We start from the raw sequence: 22,494 nt of genomic DNA, 5'->3' as shown, positions 1-22,494 counted from the left end.
GGGAGATGAGGGGGAATATTGAAAAGAATATCAAACTTTTCTGATTTCCCTCAATATTTACTTCAATATTTTGGGTTCGCACTCACACCATCAATCTTTTTCTTCAATAATCAAGAGTTTGTCAAACTTTTTCCGTCGTGTGGGGTCTGCTTAAAAAAGGTTACATCCAGTACATCTCCATTCATGTTGATTGTTTCAAAAACAACCATGCCGTCCACGTCGTTCTGTTGCGATGCAGTTCATTGAGTTCACTATCACTGCCCCATAAAACATCCTACCGACTTTTCCCCCGACTTAGTCGGTTTTCGTCGGTCGGATCGGCCTACTTTGCAGCCGACTAATCGGTTGTTTGTTGCACAGACGCTTATGGGAGTTTTACAGGGGCGTTTAGCGATTAATCGATACATTAAATCGGCCAACAAAATCAACTGATTTGAAGCAACTTAGTTGGCAGATTAATCGGCTAACGTATTCTAGCGCAAAAAAGCAATTAAACCGACGAAATCGACCGATGAAAACCCAAAGAATCGAATGATTAATCAACTGATTCAAATGAATAATAAAATATAGCCGACAAAATCGGTTGATTAATCAACTGATTTATTGTCGGCGTAGCACCAACTTAGAATTCGGAAGTCCGGACTTCCGAACCGAACTTTCTTCCGAAGTTTTATCTGCCAAACTAATGGATGCGTTGTTTAGCGCATATTTAGGGGAATCCAGCGCACTACTTCCGAAGTTGGGAAAGTTGCCTGTATCTGGAGAGAAATCCAACTTCGGTATAAAAAGCGGTATAAATTTATTCCGGATACACAATAATTCAATAATGAAATATAGCCGACGAAATCGGCTGATAAAAACTAAGTTAATTGCTCGATTAGTAACTATATTATAATGAACATTAGACGATTCCCGAATAAATCGGTTGTTTTTGTTCTACTAAAATAAGCTATAAATCGGATGTTTCAAACAGAGAACAAACATAACCCGACGAAATAGGGTGATTTATTTTTATTTAGTTGGACGATTTTAGTTGACATCGCCGATGGTACTGCAGAGACTGCTTCACATCCCGGTAAGACATTAAATATGTGGTCATGCCTTCTTACACAGTTAGGACGAAAAGCCGTAGGCCCCGGCCAATGCGTTGACGTGTACGATATTAATAGGGTTCGGGCATGAAAGTCGTCTTCCTGGCGCCAATGTTTGTCACTCGTATGGAAATAGGCTGATGGAAAATTAATGCAAATAAAAAGAGAGATGATTTATCAATACTTTAAAAATAAATACGCATGACAAGTCACATTAATATTTTTGAAGAAAAACATTAGACTTATCCTTAATAGAATGTAGACTGAAAATTGCTCACTTCTAGACCATTCTCAATAGATACATTCCTAGCTTCGAAAATTGTTTCATCCAACCTCCGTAATGTGGCAGATACTTTTTACGTGTTTGTTGAATTAAAAATTGTATTTTGGCCATAGCTTCAGAGTCCATATAGATCCGACTAATTTATCATAGTGGGATAGGATTCCTTGTCGATTGAAACCTGTTGCGAGCAAATCGAGGGCAAATCAGTTTAAGATAAAGTAGCCAAAAATAGACTAGACTTTTTAAGCGTTTTTGTACAAGAAGCTGTAATGAAGAATCAATTTTACATGAAAATAATATAAAATATTATCAATTCAGTAGAAAACCGAATTAGCCGCCAGCGAAGTTGGATTGTTCTCACAATCCGTAAGTTAAATCTAATTTCGGAAGTGTTGCGCTGTATAGCACATTACCAAATGAAAACAGCGCACCACTTCCGAAGTTAGGTTTAGTGTACTGATTTTGAGAAAAATCCAATTTCGCTAATCGCCCATTTCGGGTTTCTACTGGATTGATAATAATATATTCCGGCCATAACCTCTGAGCCCATTGTCCGTTCCGGTCAATTTTCAATAGGAAACAGAATTTACTTTTTGCGCACACGCACACACATATACATAAACACACATACTTACCATCATACTGCACTACATTTTGCAATTTACGTGATAGATATTCAACTAATTTTAATAATTATATTGTGTTCAACAATCACAACATCCTCAAAAGTAAACAATACGTTAAGCAAATGTAATCTATCAACCATTATTCCGATTTAATTTGGTGTATAAACACTACTTAATCCATCGATTGATATGTGGATCTAAATTATGTCTGAGAGTCACCCGACAAAATAGGTTATCCATACAAATGATTTGGTCGACACCAGATTTAGTTGGTATTCATGATGGTTGATTTTCACGACACCCGATTTCGTCGATGATAAAATCTGTTGGTTTCGTCGAGACCTTGGTCACTACCCGATTTCGTCGGCGATAAAAACAGATGTTTCCCTTGACACCCGATTAAGTCGGTGATAAAATCAGTTGGTTCCATCGGCACCCGACTTCGTCGGTGTATCAAGAAATTTCCCATCTGTCAAATGTTTTATGGGGTGCTTACCAAACTTCAACAAAACGGCTGTCGTCATCACAATCATTGAACATCGTATGTGCTCTCACTCTCAGCAGCAGAAACTCACTGTCAGGTTGTACACACACATAAAAATCCACCACCTGTGACGAGCCATTCATATATACTCCTTTCATTTGTTCCTCGGTTTTCTCTGTTCATCGCTACTAATTCATACATACACCCAAAGCTCAGCTGTAGGATGGATTATCACCACGCTTTTTTCTTCCTTTTTTTACGCACACTCACAAAGCCAGTCATCTAACGGTAAATAGAAGCGACGCCATCTTCAAGAATGGAAAAAAAATATCTCTGAACAAGACTACCACATCACAATTCGCAACTCCCATATTTCATTTTTTCTTCTTTTTTTTCTAATTTACACCAAATACTAATGATAATATAGAAGAACACCGTTCATAATCCAAAAGCATAAAAATCTTATCCATTGCCAGCCGTTTTAAAAAAATTACCACGTTTTTTTTTTTCACCGCTTACACTATATATTTACCTTTGCAAACACAAATAATACCGGAAAATTCCGCTTACAAAAATAACACACTTTTGCTGCTGAAGTTTATCGACCAATTTACTTTCACTACGCTTGGGTTACAAAATCCTCGTCGCCATTTTGTGACACTTAGAACTTAGGAAACGCACAGCGCACTTCAGATGCGAACCTCGCTAGATGCTGTCTCAGCAAAGACTGAAAACGAACCGGCAAGTGCAGGGATGCCAGGGGATATTTTCAAATGTCTTCACAGTTGAGTAAAAATGTCTTCAAATGTCTTCAATATCAAAATTATGATTATCGTTGAAAAAATTTCAAAATCCAATCCAGTATTTTACGCTCGATAATGGCGGCCGAGTGAGTGCCTTTTTGACATTCAAGAGGTAGAAAATAATTACATTTTTCAACCACAGTAGGCCTTGATTTATTGAAAAAAAGGCACTCACCCGGTATCAACAAACAAACAAATGTCAAGCATTTACTTCTACACGGTTAGAAAAAAGTACCTTATTTTAGGTACTTTTTTTCTCTTGCATCTCCTTCCCTCTTCCCTTTGTTGTCATAAAATGAAGAGCAAAACCACTCAACAAGGGCATTAAAGTGTGGGAACCCAACGTTGAGTAATCTCATGTTCACAAAAGTTGAGTGAAATTTACCTAACTTTTGGTTAGTTTCTATTCAAAATTAAGTATATTTTACTTAATATTAGTTGAATTTTACTTAATTTCAAGAAAAAAATACTTAATTTTGGGTTCCCACACTGAACCCACGATTTGAGTGAAAAGTACACAGAAAGAAAAACCATTAATTAAATTAAAAAAACCATTGGTTAAAATGAAAAGTTGCGTTGGTTCTTTTTCGTAGAGAGTTGCGTATGTTTAAAATAAAAGTGCACCAACTTTTGCGTCAACGATGGTTCAAAAGTGGCACGTCACTCTGAAATTAAAAATTTGAACTTTTAAAATGATACTTTATAACTGTCAAATTCAAATGGTCACAGTGTGAAAAAGGCGGATATTTTCATTCGGAAATTGACCTTTCATTTTGCCCCAAAAAGAACCTCCCGACCCATTACTGTTTTTTTTTCATATTTTCTTTTGAAGTTGAATTGAATAGTAATCGGCTTAGTTTTGTGGTTTTATTTCATTATTTGAAGCCTGATATTTACTCTTAAAACTACTGCCAAGGCAAACTCTTCCGGGCCACTTGTCGAGCCGCGCATCTAAGAATATTGATACAGCCGTTTCCTCCAATCATTTTGCAGAAATATTCTATTTATCTGTAAGAAAAGAAAAATTACAAGTAAAGATCACGCTCAGATTCAGACGGTTCAACCAGCAAAAGCGTCGCCTATCTTCGTTCTCGTCATTGAATCTCCGGAGCTAGGCTCTACTTTTGGTGGCTGGAACGAGTGTCGGCACTTTTAACTGTTTATATTCTTGTATGATGAATGAAACTTACCTCCTCTTTCCTTGGGATGCCTCTACAATTTCTGAGCTGCCTTGGTAACCAGAATAATTGGACTCGGAGGCACTTCTGATAAATATGAGCGATGCTGGGTGTTCCACGAGAAGTTGCTGAATTCGACGAAATAATTATTCGCTGAAAAGCAAAAGAAAAAAAAACTCTCAGAACATTTAGGTATATATCAAGAATATTCACAATCGTTTTTACTTGGCACTTTTATTTATTAATGTGACTTACCTTGAAATAATTTGCTGCAATCTGCTGATGTACGAATCAACATCGATTTCTGGCTGGATGAAGATTACACCTAGTTTTACTAGCAAACTAATTTGAAGTTTGTTAAATTTTAGTAAAAAAGATGCTCGAGGACTCGAGGAAACAGTTTTCTTTCCACGGACCCGATAGAGAGCAACTGAATTTGATTGTTGTTGCCGGCTGGTTGGTTTTTGCTGTTAGGACTATAGTCGCGGGTGGTTTTTATGCGGTCAAAAATTATATTTGCACATAACATATGATATCGGCACCAACATTTCAAAAGGGCGAAACTGCTTTTGTAAACAAGAGCTTCTCACGTCTCTGGTGGGCTTATTTGTGCTCACCCACGCAATCCAGCACCATTAAATGAAAGAAGAGGATTCGATGCTTCCATCAGTGGTGTTGGATTGCGTGGGTGGGCGCAAATTAACCCACCAGCGACGTGAGAAGCTTTCGTTTACAAAAGCAGTTACGCCCTTTTGAAATGTTGGTGCCGATATATTTGAAAACTATTCATTTTCCAATATTTGTTTAACTGATATTATTTATATCCCATTGAATTTTATAATTGATTATACAAAGTAAAATGAGGAAACTGTTGCATATTTTACATAGTAAATCTGAAATAATATTGATTTTATTAAATATTTAAGGGGTTTGTACACTAATTACGCAAAAGTTTTCGGAAAGGGGAATCTGTCATGTCATGTCCAGGCAATAATTAAAAAAAAATTGAATAACAAGTTACACGAGGGAGGTTCGAATACGCCAGAAAAAAAGTTATAATTGTGCCGTTTCCCTATATTATTATAATAATTTTTGTTTTGTAAATCTACAAGCGATGAGCAAAAATAAAAGTTCGTTTGGGAATATAATTAAGTTCCTAACCGAACTTCTATTTTTGCCACCTGATATTCTATAGTGATCATGAGTCGAGAAAAATGTTTTTATAGGAGTGATCATTTGACAGTTCAACAATTTTCATGATGAAAATGTGAACTTTTGAATTTATAATCAGACTAAACATAAAATACTTTCAAATCCGGTATATTACTTTTAGAGGAAATATTTGAACTTTTATTTTTAAGAAATTTGTACACTTTTCAAATAGATAGTACAAAACATTCTATAAAACCATATTTGTTTTTTGTGTGTACCTAATATTAGGTACTTTTTTCTAACCGTGTACGTTATTCAAGGATTTGGTAATTCTTTTTCTCATGTATTGTTTGTAATGATTGAATTTTGTTTTCTAGGAATGAAACCTCAAGATCATTACAATCAATGATTTCTTTAAAGGAAAGGGCTTTGGAAAAGGAAATTTGCAACCAGACACTTGGGTAAGGCACTATCCAGGTAGTGGGCTGGAATCACTACACTCTGTTTGCACTATCCGATTGCCTCCGGCCCGTAATCTACTCCTTGATTACGTAATCTATTGCTTTATTCAATGGAAAGTTTGAGCATTGCGTTCAATGCTGTATGTGCCCATCGACACCTCTTATACTCCCCTCTCCCCCAATGACCTAATGACCCCAATACTCTTCTAGTAGAGCGGCGGAAGTATCCTAGCTTAAGCCATCTCATTACCAAAATTCTTTCACCTCCAGCAGATCAGCAGTGCGACACTTACTGAGCCTCAGCCCTGTTACAATTGACAAACCATTGAAGGGTTTTCGTACGTACACAGCAAAAAAAGTTGTTGAATATTACATCGAAATCGCTGCAACCAACTGAATCCATCGGTTGATGAATATTACACTGCTCGATGTACTCGAGAGCTCGCTGTGTAATAAACAGGAGCGATGTAATTTCGTACGACGTAATCAATAAAACGACGTAATCAAAGCTATGTAGATGAATGTGATGTAAATCCGGTAAATCCCCAATATGCATGGTAGGAATATGTGAATTATCATTATTTTGGTAAAATCATGTTCATAATGTAATATTTTCTGTTGTTAGTCATGTCTTTATTTAAATGTTATTTAAATTTACGCATAAGTTTAATTTTACTCATACAATCTACCAGAGCTTGAACATTTTTTTTAGTCTATTGTAGGCACATACAAATTTGGTTACTTCCATACAACTAAAGCAGCAAAGTATTCTTAAGCAGATGATCGGATCCTGGTCGGATCCATATGCGATGAAGATGAAGTCGGTGAAAACGCAGCATTGTGTTTAGACCACCATGCACAGCTACATCATATCGTCCCACTTCAGAGCTCCACATTTAATGCTTCTCAGGCGAATTCCCAGACGAGTGGTATTGTTCGCTCGCTGACATTGATTGTTGATTGTTCATGTTGTCCATACGCAGCTGTTAACTAGAATGGCAATATCGGCCAGGGGTGGCGAGTCATCGTGAACATGAACCTCTGATCCGGTGAACTGGTATGACGACAGGATTGTGCCATCTTGCTTGAAACTCGAAAGACAGTTCTAGACGAATTTCCATGGTGCACCGTTGAAAATACTTATAATACTTCAGTATCTGAAACAGGTGAAAAAAAAGTTTAGGGCTGGTGAGGAGTAATGATTTAAGATGATTCATCTAAGAAGTTGATGATTCTTTGTAGGATTATCTTCAAGGAATTGTTAAGTGGTATGGCATCTGAACCAACTAGTGATTCTTGAATTAACCGCAGTGAAATCTAGTACAAAATACATTTCGGAACGATTATAGGAATGGTTTGATCCAATAGTGAATGTTGCCCAGAAGGATTTCAATCGGAATCTCATAATGGGAGGATTTTGATGGAAATACTATTCTAATGCAAATCTCTCTGTGAATCCGAAGGGAAGGGAGTCCGGTTGACGAATCCGAAGAGAATCTGTTTTGAGATTCCGGAAAGAATTTATATGAGATTTGGGAGATTATTCTTCCGGGATTCCAAAGAGTAACGCTGAGTATCTCTTGTGGATTCTGAAAGGAATACTTAAGGAAGTCAGATGGAAATCCTTTGGGGATTTCAAAAAGTATATAAATCAGGAATTCCTAAGGAAATCTATCAGGGATTCGATGTAAATACATCTGCGATTATTCAAATATGTCACTCAAGGAATCCGAAGAAAAAGATATAGAACGCAATTCTTTCTGAATTTATATAAAACTACTTCATAAATCTTCATAAGTTTTGGGATTTCAGAAAGAATTCTCTTGGTATTATGATGGAAATACTTCTGGGATTGCATAGAAAATACGAATAACTCACTCAGATGAGTGTCTATCGGATGTCCACAGCGATTCCCGCCAGAAGAATTCCTTTTAAAATTTCAGAAGCATTTCTATCGAAATCTTGTAAAAATCCTCAAATGATTTCTTTTGGATATTAATATCATCATTGGAATCTTGATATCTCCGTATGATTCCATTTATACCTCGAATTATACTTCGGAGGATTCTCCTCGAAACCTCTGGACGATTCTTTTCTCTGGAAAATTATTTTCGGAGCACATATGATTTTCTTCGGAATCTCCAAAAATTATTTTCGGAATCCTTGAAGAATTCACGTCGTATCCCAAGGGGAAGTCGCCTAAAAATCCCCCTCAGAATCCCTTGTGAATTCCCTTCGGGATTCCCAGAGGGTCTCTTCAGAATACTGGAAGGATTCTCTTCGAAATCGACGGAAGATTCTCTTCGGAATATTGGGAGGATTATCCTCTAAGACGTAAGACTCTCTTTGGATCCTCTTCAAAAACCACGAAAGATTTCCCTTGGAATCCTTGGAATATCATCTTTGGAATCCTTGGAAGATCTCCCTCAGCATCCATGAAAGATTATCATCAAAGTCCCGGAGGAATTTCCGCAGTAATCACCAAAGAACTCTATCAGAAATTTATAAAGTTTAGAATGCCCGAAGATTTTCCTTCTGAATGATAAAAATTCCCTTCGGATTAAGCATTCCCCGAAGGAAAACCTCAAAGTATTATCTTCGGAATCCTTGAAGGACTCTTCTAGAAATCCCCGAAGGATTTTCTTCGAAATTCCCGGAGGATTATCTTAAGGGATTTTTTTTATCAGACGGAAAACCTTCGGGCATTCTGAAAGGAATCCTTCGTCAATTTCTGATAGAATGGTTCTTTGGTGGTTCCTTAAGCCCCAAACACAATGTCAGCGGAACGGAAACGGCAAATTTGACAGTTAGTCCATACATTTTCTGTTTTCTTTTTTTTTTTTTTTTTTTTTTTTAACTAATTTTATTTGCTAATTATCTAATACATGCATTCATCTCTTAGACTAGGTGTTCCGTGTTTTCTTAACACTATCATCCTTATTTGCTATGTTACGCTTTTAGTTATTATTAATACATTTCAATTGCCTCTGGCAGTTAGAATTTTTTCCTCTGGTTGAATTGAACCATGTAGGAATTACAATGTTTTCAACTTAAACTAAACTTAACCTATTTTATACTAAGGGTACAAGGAGTTAATCGTTGCAATAGAAGATTGCAACGATTTTTGTCTAAAATTGGAAATTATTTTGTTGGACATTTGTTGCAATGTCTCAATATTAGAAATTCTATGAAGTTCATTGGTACTATACCACGGAGGCAACTTCAGAATCGTTTTCAAAATTTTATTTTGAATCCTCTGGAGTGCCTTCTTTCTGGTATTGCAGCAACTAGCCCATATTGGCACAGCATACAACATGGTTGGTCTAAAAATTTGTTTGTAAATCAAAAGTTTGTTCTTAAGACAAAGTTTTGATTTTCTGTTTATGAGTGCCTGCACTTAATATATTTGTTACATTTGGCTTGAAGGCTTTCAATGTGATTTTTTAAAGTTTATTTTTGGTCCAGCAGAAGTCCTAAATATTTGGCTTCGCTAGACCAATTAATTGGAACCCCATTCATAGTGACAATATGTCTGCTAGAAGGTTTCAAATGAGAAGCTCTCGGCTTATGTGGGAAAATTATAAGCTGAGTTTTGGAAGCATTCGGGGAAATTTTCCATTTTTGCAAGTAAGTGGGGAAAATATCCATACTTTTTTGCAATCTACTACAAATGACACGAAGGCTTCGCCCTTTGGCTGAAAGGCCCGTGTCATCTGCAAACAAAGATTTTTGACACCCTGGTGGTAAATCAGGTAAGTCAGAAGTAAAAATGTTATACAAAATGGGCCCCAGTATGCTGCCTTGGGGAACACCAGCTCTTACAGGTAATCTATCAGATTTAGAATTCTGATAGTTTACCTGCAGTGAGCGATCTGATAAATAATTTTGGATCAGTTTAATAATGTACAGAGGAAAATTAAAATTCATCAATTTTACAATCAAACCTTCATGCCAAACACTGTCAAATGCTTTCTCTATATCAAGAAGAGCAACTCCAGTCGAATATCCTTCAGATTTGTTGAGCCGAATTAAGTTCGTAACTCTTAATAACTGATGAGTGGTTGAATGCCCATGGCGAAAACCAAATTGCTCATCAGCAAAAATAGAATTGTCATTAATATGAATCATCATTCTATTTAAAATAATCTTTTCAAACAGTTTGCTTATTGAAGAAAGCAAACTGATTGGGCGATAACTAGAAGCCTCAGCTGGATTTTGTCCGGCTTCAAAATTGGAACAACTTTGGCGTTTTTCCATTTATCTGGAAAGTATGCCAATTGAAAACATTTGTTAAATAAATTAACCAAAAAGGATAAAGAGCTCTCAGGAAGTTTTTGATAAGTATGTAGAAAATACCATCATCACCCGGGGCTTTCATATTTTTAAATTTTCTAGTAATAGATCTCACTTCATCCAAATTGGTTCCCAACGAAGGGTCAAAAACATTCTCTTGATTGAGAATGTCTTCGAAGCTTCGTGTAACCTGATCCTCAATTGGACTAGTGAGACCTAGACTAAAATTATGGGCACTCTCGAACTGCTGAGCAAGTTTTTGAGCCTTTTCGCCATTTGTTAATAAAATTTTATTTCCCTCTTTATTCTCAAAGTTGGTATTTCTCAGAATAGCGAAACGTTTTTTAATTTCATTTTGCCAATCTCGCCAAATAACTTTCAACGCGGGATCGCGAGTTCTTTGGTATTGCCTTCGCCTCACATTTTTAAGACGGATCAGTAGCTGAAGACCGTCGTCAATAATAATGGAGTTGAATTTAACTTCACATTTCGGAATTGCAATGCCTCTGGCTTCGACAATTAAATTTGTCAAAGATACGAGAGCATTATCAATATCACTTTTGGTATCCAAAGGAATATTAACATCAAAATTCCTATCGATATATGTTTTATATAAATCCCAATCAGCTCTATGATAATTAAAAGTAGAGCTTTCTTGTGAGATTTCAAATGTCACAGGAAGGTGATCAGAGTCAAAGTCAGCATGAGTTACCAATTGGCCACACAGCTGACTTGAATCCGTTAAAACTAAATCAATTGTAGAAGGATTTCGACTGGAAGAAAAACAAGTTGGTCCATTGGGATATTGAATAGTATAATATCCCGCAGAACAATCTTCAAATAAAATTTTACCATTGGAATTGCTTTGAGCATTATTCCATGAACGGTGTTTGGCATTGAAGTCACCAATTACGAAGAATTTTGATTTGTTGCGAGTCAGAATTTGAAGATCAGCTTTCAACAAATTCTTTTGCTGCCCATTGCATTGAAAAGGCAAGTAGGCTGCAATGAAGGAAAATTGTTGTTTCAACAGAAACTCCCAAACTCCCAAGGTTTCGAACGAAGAAAATAATTTAAGTTTGATACGTCTATTGATGACAATAGCGACCCCCCCACAGGCGCTGTCAAGACGATCATTTCTGTAGATAAAATAATTTGGATCTCTTTTAATGGAGAGTCCTGGTTTTAAATAAGTTTCAGTTATAATGGCAATATGCACATTATGAACTGAAAGGAAGTTGAATAATTCATCTTCCTTACCCTTTAGAGAGCAGGCATTCCAATTTAGAACTTTCACACAATTATTTAGATCCATTGAAACGGAGTCCGATAACAATTTTTGTGTGTACTTTATACCAACCTGAACAGCTTCAGGAATGGTATTTGCTTTGAACATTGCATCAATCATGTGATGCAATTGTTCAGTTAAAAACAAAATCGGAAGCAGTCATGCTACCTGAATCGACAACATGACCATTATTTTCCGTTGGGACATGGGTATAAACCTCATTTTGAGAAGAGAAATTTGGTCTACCAGCAGCGATGTTTGCATACGTAGGTACATTGGAAAAATTGGAATTTACTGAAGTGCTTGCTACCCGTTGACGAGCGGCAAAATTTGTTTGTGAATTGTGGTGGGTATGAATTGCTCGACCGGTAACCGGTTTCGAAATTTGAGCGTTTGAAAAATTTCTACCCGTCGAATCTGGGATCCGATTGGAATTTCCCGTCATCAATTTTGCACGGGAATTCAAAACTTTTTGCGTGAAGGGCATTCCCAGAAATTGGATTTATGATTGCCCCACAGTTTGCGCACTTAAATTTATTGGAATCTTCTCTCACAGGACATGCGTCCTTGGCGTGAGAGGTTCCACCACAAATCATGCATTTAGCATCCATGTGACAATGTTTGGTTCCATGACCCCACTTTTGGCACTTACGGCACTGGGTAGGGTTTTGGAAATTTCTCCCAGGCCTGCGGAAATGTTCCCATGTAACACGGACATGAGACATAATACAGGCCTTTTCCAAACTTTTCATATTATTTAGTTCACTTTTGTTAAAATGAACTAAATAAAATTCTTGAGAAATGCCCCTCTGGGAAGTACCAGAATGGGATTTCTTTTTCATCTTAATTACTTGGACTGGTGAAAATCCAAGTAATTGAGAAATTTCAATTTTAATCTCATCCAGTGATTTATCATCACTGGGGAGACCTTTCAAGACGACTTTGAAAAATCGCTCAGTTTTGTCGTCGTATGTGAAGAATTTATGGCGCTTTTCAGTTAAATAGTGAAGAAGACGTTTGCGATCGTCAAAGGATCCCGGCAAAACGCGGCAGTCACCCTTCCTGGCAATCTGAAATGAAACCTTGATCCCCTGAAGGTTACTCAAAATCTCATTCCGGAAGCCAGAAAACTCGGCAACAGATACCACAATTGGCGGAATCCTTTGCTTTTTCGCATGAATCGAATCACCTGGGCTAGAGGTAGATTCGATTTGCTCAATTTCATCATTAATCAAATCGAACTGATTGCTCAGTTCGATTGGAGAAGAATTATTTCCGATATTAGAGTTAGAAGGAATATCTGAATTCTCCAGCTTCCTTCTATTTTTCCGCGCTTTGGCAGGACGGTCTTGAAACCTTGTTTCTTTGAAGGAAGTGGAGAATTCAGAGACTCCCCTTCCTCTTGTTTTGTTAATACTCATTGCTGAGCGTGGAGACGTGACATTCTAAGAGGTTTTTCCCAGAACGGTGTCCCTGCAGGATTACCACCGTTTGTCGGAATTTTACTTCCGCAAACGGGTCCAACGTAAAACGAAGGCACGGGTCCTTGCAAAGATCGTAACGGGATCAGTGGGTACAAATAGCGCTAAGAAGCACCGTTGAAATTAAAATAGCTTCGGGTAGTATTAAAAACTTCCTTCCGCAAAGAGAGAAAGAACCGCACAGCACGAAAGCACGATGCGGTCTGATACATTTTCTGTCAAATTTGCCGTTTCCATTGCCATTCCGCTAACATTGTGTTTGGGGCTTTAAGAGAATCATAGCACAGCATAGCATAGCATAGTTACGGGGTACTTCGTAGATTTGACATTAGTGATACTCATATTTTTCTTTTGAAATCCTTATTCAGATTTCTATCAGAAATCAAGGTGGGTGTGGTCTTTGATTTCAATCTAGAATAAAAATCACAAAAGCATGAGGATTACTACTCCATGCCCATCTTCACCGTAACTTGGGAGGGGAAGGAAGTGTTGATGTAGTACTTACTTAACGAGAGGCCCCCGACTCAGCGACACTCTCATAAGTACCACGGAGTTGGATATTGGGGAAGGTATTCGTTGGGTAAGACGCGCGGCTACAAAAGCAAGACCATGCTGAGGGTGGCTGGTTTCGTTTCCCGGTGCCGGTCTAGGCAATTTTCGGATTGGAAATTGTCTCGACTTACCTGGGCATAAAAGTATCATCGTGTTAGCCTCATGATATACGAATGCAAAAATGGTAACCTGGCTTAGAAACCTCGCAGTTAATAACTGTGGAAGTGCTTAATGAACACTAAGCTGCGAAGAGGCTCTGTCCCAGTGTGGGGATGTAATCCCAATAAGAAGAAGAAGATTCGTTGGGTTAGGATTTGCCTGTAGCTGACAATGTGACCGTGGTAGATCTTACACCGTAACACACCACGCAAAGGTGTCTACCAAGTGTTACGAGGCTTTGTTGGTTCCTAAGAGAACCCTTCGAAAATACCGCAAATAATTATCCAGAGTTTCTGAAGAGAATCCTTCATGGATGCTGAGGGAATAGAGGTAATAAACTATAGAGGACGATTGTCGCTGTGGTTCCCTTTGTTATCGTCCCCAAACATATTGGGTACCTATCTGTCAAAACGTACTGATTTTTCCTTTGTTGACATTTAATGCCCTATCCTCGCCAGCAAAAGATGTTTTGCCAGTGATGACAGCGACAGTCTTCCTCTATGGTTTATTACCTCTATTGCTGAGGGGGATCTTCCAAGTATTCCAAGGAAGATATTCAAATGTGAATATTCCGGAGGATTCCGAAATTGTGAAGAAAAAATCTCCGGGGATTCCGAAATTGTGGAGAAGATCCGAAGAGAAACAGGAATTGTAAAGGGAATCCGAAGAAAGACTTCCGTCGAGAATCCTCTAGGGATTTCGAAGAATATCTTCCTGGGATTCTGAAGAAAATCCTGCCTAGTATTCCGAACAGAATCATCCGGGGATTCTGAAGAGAATCCTCTGGGGATTCCAAAAAGAATTCTCCGGGAATTTCGAGGAGACTTCTGCTTGGATTCCAATAAGAATCTTCCCGGGATTCCGAAGAAAATCCTCCAGGGATTACGAAAAGAATTCTCCGAAAAAGACAATCCTCTGTGTATTCCGAAGAGAAGCCTCCAAGAACTTCGAAGAGAATTCCTCCAAATTTCAGAGGAAAATCCTCCGGGATTTCCAAAAGTTCCGAAAGGAATTCTTCTGTGGTTCCAACGAATATCACTTTGACTTAGCAATGCATGCATTTTCCAAAACTGACCTCAGATTGTTGATCGGCCACACCTACATCCTGTAATCGTTGGAGGGAGTATCGTCAGTTGGCATTTATATGGACGAAAATTGCACACAAATCGCATGAACGATTTTATTGTTGTTTTTTCTCTGAAATGAACTCAATACTATTTTAGAGACGACGAATCTTGAATGCAGTTTAGTTTCTCCCAAATATTCTGGATTTCAGAGCCTTGGTCTGCCAAGTCAAATGGGCTCAATACAAAGCCAATAGCAACCCATGGTGTCCATATAGGCCCTTAGAGGGCGTATGCATGATTTACGATCTAGATATGTCCAAACCAAATGTTCTAAGTTTTTCAAATCATTCTTGAGTTCGAACCAACTGGTTTACCAAGTCAGCTGCGCTCAATACAAAGTCAGTACCATACATGCCAATAGAGCCCATGGGCATGATTTAAGATTTGGATATGATAAGAAAATTATTTTGAGCTTTTTAGTGGAATGTTTTCACCTGTCATAAGACGAGTTTAAACAATCCCATTGAATTCCACCACTTAATTGTATCCTGACAGATACGTATTTCGACCTCAACAGTAAGGCCGTCTTCAGTGTCTCGTACTTGACTCGACTTAGTCTTGACTTGACAAGTGGTGGAATTCAATGGGATTGTTTAAACTCGTCTTATGACAGGTGATTTGGATATGTTCAAACCAGATGTTCTAAGTTCTCCAAATCATTCTGGAGTTTAAACGAATTGGTTTACTAAGACAACTGGGCTCGATGCAAAGACAATAACAACCCATACAGGCCCTCAGTAGTCATGTGCAATATTAACGATTTAGATATGTCCAAACCGGATATCTTAAGTTCTCCAAATAATTCTGGATTTGACAAATTGATCTACCAAGTCAACTGAGATCGATTGATTTACGATTTAGATATCTCCAAGCCGGATGATATAAGTTCTCCAAATCACCAAGGAGTTCAGACCAATTGATCTACCAAGTCAACAAGGCTCGGTTCAAAATAAATAGCAGCCCATGGTGTCCATATAGGCTCATGGAAGTAATGCGCATTATTTGCGATTTTGTTATGTTCAAATTGAATGTTCGAAGTTCTACAAATCATTGTGGAGTTTAAACCAATACATTTTTCAAGTCAACTGTGCTCAGTTTGAAACCAGTAGAAACCAATGATGACCCGATCGACACTTAGAGGCCTTTCAGAGGAATTTCCTGGAGGTTAAAAAGAAGGCATTTCTGTAGGAATCTGGTGGAATTTCTGAGATGTTTATGAAAAAAACTTCCCATCACAAAATTTTATTCGCTCAATCGATTCTTTTATTTATTCAAGGTCAACATTTCCAAACAACCCATAGTATTTAACGCCTTCAATTATTTAAAAAACCTAAAACAAAAAATCGAAAAATACTACTTTTAGAATTGGTCTCACGTTCTTCAGATTTTGAATTAACATCAGGCCAATCCAATGGTTTCCACGTGCAGAAATTTTTCTTTTTGAGTTTAAAAATAGTTAGAGGCTTCAATTAATTCGTTCTGCACAAAAGTTGGTATAAAATAAATCAAAGATTTGACTGGGATAATTGAACGAGATGAAGTCTATGGCGAAGAAGATCGAACCAATGAAGAAATTTCAGGAATAATATTCGACAGAATTTGAGAAGAAATGGAAAAGTTTTAAATTCTCTACTAGTCGATTTTGTGGACATATTTCCAGAGGAATGTACAACGGAATTCCGGGAGGAACTTGCAGAGGAATCGCTAGAGGAATTCCCGGTGAATCTTCCGGAGGACCTTTGCAGAAGAACTTCGAAAAGGAGCTTCTAGAAGAACAACCAGAAGGAATTTCCCGGAAGAACTTCCGAAGGAACTTGCCTAAGGAACTTCCAGAGGCAATTCCCAGAGAAATTTCTGGAGACACCTTCCGGAGGAACTTCTCGGAGGATCTATCCGGAGGAACTTCCAGGGAACTTCCGAAGGTACTTCCCGAGGGAACTTCCCAGAGAAACTTTCGGATGAGCTTCCCGGATGAACTTCCTGAGGAACTTCCCAGAAGAATTTCTGAGTAACTTCCGGAGGAACTTCAAGAGAAACTTCCCGGAGGAACTTACCGGAGCAACTTTCCGCAGGAACTTTCCGGAGGAATTTCCCGGATGAACTTTCCGGAGGAACTTCCTGAAAGAAACTTTCCGAGGAATTCTAGAGGGATCTTCCTGGAGGAACTTCCGGAGGAACTTATCATCTAACGAGTAATTCAATATAATAAACATTCGTCAAGCAAATGTAGTCTACAGTAATAAGGTCTTCAGTATGATGGGTATGATTTGAACATTGTTAATCTTAAGGATATCAAAATATTCAACCGATCAAATTTTCACAAAAACATTAGCGCTGCCGAGCAGATGACTTTCGAAATAGTACGATCCGTAACAATATGGTTTCGACCCCTGAAAAAAATCTGTAGTAATCGCCAGCTTTCTAAAACTTACGGATTCTACAATATCTAAGCCAACGAGTATTTTTATATACAACGCCACCAAGCGGATGAGTTTTGAAATATTGTGATCTGTGACAGCTTCGTTTTCAATTCTTGAACAAATTTGTAGAAGACGCAACATTCCAAATCTCAATACTCATAAACACTAGCGCCACCAAGCGGATGAGTTCCGACATAATATGATCTGCAGCAGTTTGGTTTTGTCCTCTTGAACAAATTTGTGGAAAACTACAACTTTCTACATCTTAGGGACTCCACAATAGCTAACCAAACGAGTATTCTCTTAAACGTTAGCTCCGTCAAGCGGATAGTTTCCAAATATGATCTGCGGAAAATTTGTTTTGACCAAATTTATATAAAACGGCAACTTTCTAAATCTTACGGATTCCGCAATATCTAACCCATCGAGTATTCCCAGCGCCGCCAAGTGGATGTGTTCCGAAAGAATATAATCTGCAACAGTTTCGTTTTGACCTCTTGAACATTTTTGTAGAAGACGGCAACATTCCAAAATTAACGGATTCCACAATATCTAACCCAAGGTCCCAAGGAGTATTTTTATATACACTAGCGCCGCCAAGCGGATGAGTTTTGAAATAACATGATCTGCGGCAGCTTTGATTTGATCTTTTGAACATATTTGTAGAAAACGGCAACTTTCTAAATCTTACGCATTCCACAATATCTAACCCATCGAGTATTTCTGTATACACTAGCGCCGCCAAGCGGTTGAGTTCTGAAATATTTTTATCTGCGACAGTTTTGCTAGCGTTCAGTAAAGGTTCCCCCAAACACACGCGACGCGATTCTATCGCTTGGCGACAGCGATTCTGTCGTCGTTGGTATGGAAGCGTAGATAGAACATTGCCTGCAGCGACCCAACGATAGAATCGTGGCGATTAGTTGTCGCCGTCACGGCGATGAAATTGCTTAGGTCTGGGGGAGCCTTAATAGTGGAATGCGGTACGTTTTTGGGACGACAGGCTATACGGGACAAGTAGGCTAAATCCGGGACTGTCCAGCATAATCCGGGACGTCTGGTCACTTTAGATTAGGAACAAGTACTGCCAAATGACTCGCATGTGTCGACAGTCGGTTCCTCAAGCCTCAAACACAATGGAACGGAACGGAGACGGCAATGGTAGATTTTAATCTCGAAAATATAAAGGGTAACTGTCAAATCCTGCCGTTACCGTCACCGTTACGTTCCTTCACGTAAAAAAACTTAAAGTTATGGAAAAATAATTAGAAAAAAATAATACACTTCATTTTGTCACCTGATGAATGATTTGATACCAAAAAGATTCATAAGTTAATGAAAAGTTTTGAAATGTATGTGGCTAATGCAATGTATAAGTTTTTTCTTTACATATCATTAAGCCCCTGCTTTGGCAAAAAGTAGGTATTAGGGCGTTCAGGGCTTTATCCGTAAAATCATTTCATCCTCCGACATAATTGTTAGTCCATTGAAATATAAATGTAATCAGTCAAAATCGTTTTTTTGAAAATCAATTATCTTTTAAAAACATTGTAAATGAAATAATATTTCATAAGCATATTATTAAACAACGTTGTGATCATTTTAATTAAGGAAATCAAGAAAAAAAAGCAAACAATCATTAATATAGGCTACATATATAACATATTAGCCTGGAGCTACTGCAAATATCTGTATAGCCCACACATAAATCATATAATATATGGAATTATTTCCACAGTGTTAAAATATGCGATTTGTAATTCCATAAGGAGGGGCCCTCCTTGGCCGTGCCGTAAGACGCGCGGCTACAAAGCAAGACCATGCTGAGGGTTGCTGGGTTCGACTCTCGGTGCCGGTCTAGGCAATTTTCGGATTGGAAATTGTCTCGACTTCCCTGGGCATAAAAGTATCATCGTGCTAGCCTCATGATATACGAATGCAAAAATGGTAACCTGGCTTAGAAACATCGCAGTTAATAACTGTGGAAGTGCTTAATGAACTCTAAGCTGCGAGGCGGCTCTGTCCCAGTGTGGGGGTGTAAGGCCAAGAAGAAGAAGAAGAATTCCAAAAGATTTCCGCTAGGAACCTCAAAATAATTTGCTACGGAATCCCAACAGAAAGCATTTCGGGATCCAAAATGGAGTCGGTTCAGAATTTTGAAAGGATAAAGTTCAAAATCCCAAAAGGTTTCAAGTATCAGAAAGGTTCGGAATAACAAAAGGATTATCAAGGAAAAAGTATTCGTTTCGGAATCGAAAAAGTTTTAGTTTCGGAGTTCAGAAACAAAGCAGTTCTAAATCTTAGTATGTTTCAACTATGAATCACGAAAGTATTTGGTTGAGAATCCCAGATAGATTCGGTTCGGAATCCTAAAAGGATTCGATTCAGAATCCCAAAAAAGATTTGGTTTCGCATCTCAAAAGGATTAGTTTTCCAAAAACAACATCGTTTACCGAACTTCAAAAAAGCGTTTCGGAAAACCAACAGGATTGAACTCGTCGGAGTCCCGAAAAATATCGCATAAAAATCGCAATAGAATTCGGTTTAGAATCCTAAATGGAACTCGGTTCAAGATCCCCGAAAGGATTAAGTTCAAAATTTCAAAAGGAATCAACTGGGAACCCGAAAGAATTTGGTTCGGAATTTTAAAAGGATGCGGTTTGGAATGTCAAAAGGATTCAGCTCGGAATTCCAACAGTAGGGGGAATGACGACTTTGGCAGGTTTTGTTCTATTATTGTCAAAGGGGTTTCTGCTGACCAAATTTTATGAAATTTGGCCACAATATTCTTTGATATGCAAAGAATGTTAAGGCCAAATTTGAGCATAATTGGTTATAGAGAACCCCTTGCCAATAATAGAACAAAACCTATAGCCGTCATATTCCCCTATTTGATCTGAAATTTCAATAGAATTAGACTAGAATTAACAGATTTGACATAGAATTTTAAAAGTATTCTGTACGAAATTGAGACTGAATTGAAACGGTTTGGAATCCCGAATGGATTTGATTCGAAATCCCGGTTCAGTTCGATTCCAGAGAAATTTTCCACCACCGCATATGCTTCCCGAAAGATCAAATATGGTTTATGTTGTTTTAGTTCTTACCAGTTATTCGTGTTCTCCAATTCATCGTGTCTTGATGCTATAACAACTTTACTTTGTGGCATATTCGTTTTCTTTTGGCAGGGCAGTAGAACGAGTACCTCCGCTGAAATTCAAGATAATTAAATTAGTAGATTATAATACTTCGTACATTGATTTTCTAAATTGAAGCGGAAATGACCAAGCATGAAAATCAGAACGGCAACTCATTTCTAGCCATGTAACGAGATTTCCTAGAATTAGGTTCTATAGCACTTATAAAGATGTTCTTAACTAAAACTTAACCTGGTCTAGCTGGACATTTATACAAAGAACTTCCTGGACAAATTTTTATAAAAATTGTCTGAAACCCCCACTTTTCGATAATAAACATCTGTCAAAGACGCTTTATGCTTTCTATTAGTGTTTGGATCATTTTTTTAAATTCGACTATTATCTTACTTCTGGACCGGAACAGGGCAACCAATAAACAGTAAAGAGGCCGCACACTTGCTATTAAGGTCTTCCGGCATCATTTTCATGATTCGAAACTTATCGCCGCATATTCAACTGAAAACCAAACCAACCTGGTTGATTCCTGGCAAGTTATTTCTCGTTATTGTTCTGCAATATGGTCGTAGTTCCTGAAACATAAATTGAACAATAATCAGTCATTATATAGTTATCCTAAATAAGCAAAAGAAACTTACATCTTGTACGGCACCACGTTATAATAAAGTCTATTATTATCACTTTTTTGGCTGTTATAATTGGTGTTTAATACGATAAATAATTAAAAATCTAAAAACTCTCACGCGATGTGCGTGATATAATTTCAAAATGGCACCTCAGCCTCAACTCAACCAAACTCGATTTTGTCGGACTGAGAATGGGAAGTGCAGTGCAGCCAGATTTAATATTGTATCATCAATCGACGCAATATTACATTAAATTTGTGTAATAGTACACACGCCTATCGGAACCAGTTGGTTGCACTTGTTTCTGTGTAATATTATCATTTTTTGTATGTTAATATTACACGAATGTGACGTTATGCCAAATAAGATTTTTATTCCTGTGTAATTTTAAGGCGATGTAAAACCACATAAAATCGATGTAGTTTTGTATCTTTTTTTCGCATTTACATAGCTTTTTCATCACATCGTGCTAATTACGTCGACGTGTCTTACAATAATTTTTGCTGTGTAAGAGTCGTAATAACATTTTGAAATAATATTCTAGAAAATACAGCATAATTTCCATATTATTATTAATTATAAACTCACAGCAGGGTCATTCCGCGCCAAGTGACCGAGAAAAAGTGAAAACTTGCAGGTGAATACTATGAATTCCAACCAAAATAGGTGTATCTACTTACTTTGGGCCTACATTTCGAAAAAGCATCTGATCCGACCGTTTGAGCCGCCCCTCCGGCCAAACACTCCTCCCTGTTTTTGAAGATTTTTAAAAACATGCCATTTTCAATAATCGATATCTCCGCCCCTGATAAAGCTACAAAAAACGTTAGTACCAGTTTTCCGCTTGAAATTTTGTGTAGATTTTACAAAAAATATTTCAGATGCAAAGCAGTGTTGCCAACTACATTATTTTTATAAAAAAATTAAAAAATAGCATTTTTCTCAAAATACGTATAAATATTTTTTTGATTTCTCAGCGGATTTGAGTTTATCAGGCAATTTCCTGTCAGGAACACCTATCGTTACAAAGTAAAATGAGCAGTTGCTGAGTTATGATGGTTTTAGTTAGGCATAATCGAAGGTCTTCATTCAGCATATCGTTTAATTCGTTCTGTAAAGGTAAACAATTATGATAATGTAGTTTTTATTAGTTTTATTCGAATAATTCCCAAAAAAAACATATTTTTGCAGCACATAATGCTTTTGAGGCCAGTGATGCCAGATTTCCACTAAATATGTTTAAATGGTTCAAAGTTATTTTTGCAATTCCTGTTCATAATACCTGGTTTACAGTTCGTCTTTGATTGATAAAACG

At 37.6% G+C, this 22,494-nt stretch overlaps 2 long non-coding RNA genes across 2 annotated transcripts; both read right to left on the bottom strand.

Annotated features, from left to right (window-relative positions):
* Positions 1-4,143: 4,143 nt before the first annotated feature.
* LOC134216688 (uncharacterized) lies at positions 4,144-4,945 on the bottom strand. Its single transcript, XR_009980771.1, has 3 exons — positions 4,721-4,945; positions 4,478-4,618; positions 4,144-4,295 (listed from the first exon to the last, which is right to left on the bottom strand). It is a non-coding gene; the product is annotated as an uncharacterized LOC134216688 (long non-coding RNA).
* A 1,744-nt stretch (positions 4,946-6,689) lies between these two features.
* LOC134216686 (uncharacterized) lies at positions 6,690-21,351 on the bottom strand. The gene is made up of 4 exons (XR_009980770.1): positions 21,192-21,351; positions 20,944-21,125; positions 20,506-20,608; positions 6,690-7,235 (listed from the first exon to the last, which is right to left on the bottom strand). It is a non-coding gene; the product is annotated as an uncharacterized LOC134216686 (long non-coding RNA).
* Positions 21,352-22,494: the final 1,143 nt, after the last annotated feature.

This window comes from Armigeres subalbatus, chromosome 2 (genome assembly GCF_024139115.2).
Source record: "Armigeres subalbatus isolate Guangzhou_Male chromosome 2, GZ_Asu_2, whole genome shotgun sequence".
Taxonomy (NCBI): domain Eukaryota; kingdom Metazoa; phylum Arthropoda; class Insecta; order Diptera; family Culicidae; genus Armigeres; species Armigeres subalbatus.
This window is presented reverse-complemented; position numbering and strand designations above follow the sequence as displayed.